Genomic DNA, 1686 nt, shown 5'->3' on the forward strand with positions numbered 1-1686 from the left:
CCATATGTTCTGGGTGCTATTGGTAATCGGGATATCATGGGAGGAATTAGGGCTAAATATTATTTAATTGATCATTGGGTAACAACCTTGCATTATTAATCCAAGTACTTAGTTCCCTTTTATCACAAACAAGTAATTAAACATGAACTATGTCTATGCGGTTCTTTCTAGTAAGCATGAACCTTGTGTTGACTTAAACCTGAAATCTAAGATGGTCGCTTGTTCTTAATCAGTTTATCAAACTCAATCGTTGTTGCAAGTTATTTTATTTCTTTTTAGTAATCAATTCCAATCAATCAAAATCTGAAATTACTTTTTATGCAATTTAGTTTAATTTAATTAGTTGTCTATTAAAGCTACTAGTAAAAACACATTCCACAAACTCTATGTGTTTGACACCCACTTACTGCTATCTATTTAGTTGTATTTGGTTTATTTTTGAGTGAGTCATCGACCTCACGTCAAACCCGCTTGTTCAACTCGTAAAAAACCCACCTTTTTAAACCATAAAAAAATAATCATAACTTTGTGACATGTGCAAACAAAAGAAAATTGTGCTCCTCCACAAAAATTTTAATTCAAAGACTTTGACTTTATGACATATAATCACAAAATCTTATAACCAGCAAAACCGATTTTCGATTAAAATCCTTTCTTCGTTCTTTTTCGCCGATTACTTCTTAGAAAATTCTACCAGAACCCCTTTTCTCGTATTTCTTTTTCTAAAAATCTTGATGTAGCCGAATAAATAACACAAAAGTGAAACAACCTTATTCACGTCTTCAAGGAAAAAGTTTATGATAACTTTCTTTTTTTCTTTGAATACACAACAGAAGAACAAAATTATGAACAAAACTAAACGAAAACAACTTCGAATTATCTCCGTAAATTGCAAAGGATTATGATCAACCCCGGGGCTCGGCCATGTCTTCTTTCCTTCACACCTTCGATCACGAATTTAATTGAGCAATTTTGCAGATCGCGAGTTTGATCACGACTTGACCGAACCCTCGTTGTCCGTTATCAATCATGCCTTTGATAGATAAACTCCAAGAGCGTAACCGCTCTGATACCAATTCAAGTCACGGTTCGATAATTAAGCACGAAGTAAACAAATAACTCTTGTTTATTAATCAGAAAATATAACTCATAAAACTGATTACAACTCTCTCAAACCCTAACTTGGTTTGACTTTTGAAGAACCCTAACTTGGTTATGTAAGTCCCGTAGAAGGATCGATCTTTCAATATGATATCAACAATCTCTATGTTAGTGCGGAAAAATAACAAGAGATGATTCAAGAAAATAATAAAGAACAAGTAAATCACATAATATGATGCTTCAAAACATACGCATATTATGTCTGATGCTTAAGAAAAATACAATACTCGTTTAACACCAATAACACGGTGAACGGAAATAATACCTATGAACAACCATAACCCTATACAATATGATCTATATATAGGGTAGCCAACACCCAAGCCCAACAAACAGCCCAAAGCCCATCGAGATCCATAAAGGATCTCGGTTTACATACAAACCACCAAGTATAGACCTAACAATCTCCACTTGGTTTGTAGCATCGTTCTTTAATCGTGATCCATGTAGTCAATGTCAACATCCTTCAACCCACCTGCCCAAAATTTAAATTTGATGATAGAAGATGCCATACTTGTGTATTAC

This window comes from Bidens hawaiensis, unplaced genomic scaffold (genome assembly GCF_021521415.1).
Source record: "Bidens hawaiensis isolate Kalapana, Puna unplaced genomic scaffold, B.hawaiensis_p1.1 tig00034975_1, whole genome shotgun sequence".
NCBI classification, from domain to species: domain Eukaryota; kingdom Viridiplantae; phylum Streptophyta; class Magnoliopsida; order Asterales; family Asteraceae; genus Bidens; species Bidens hawaiensis.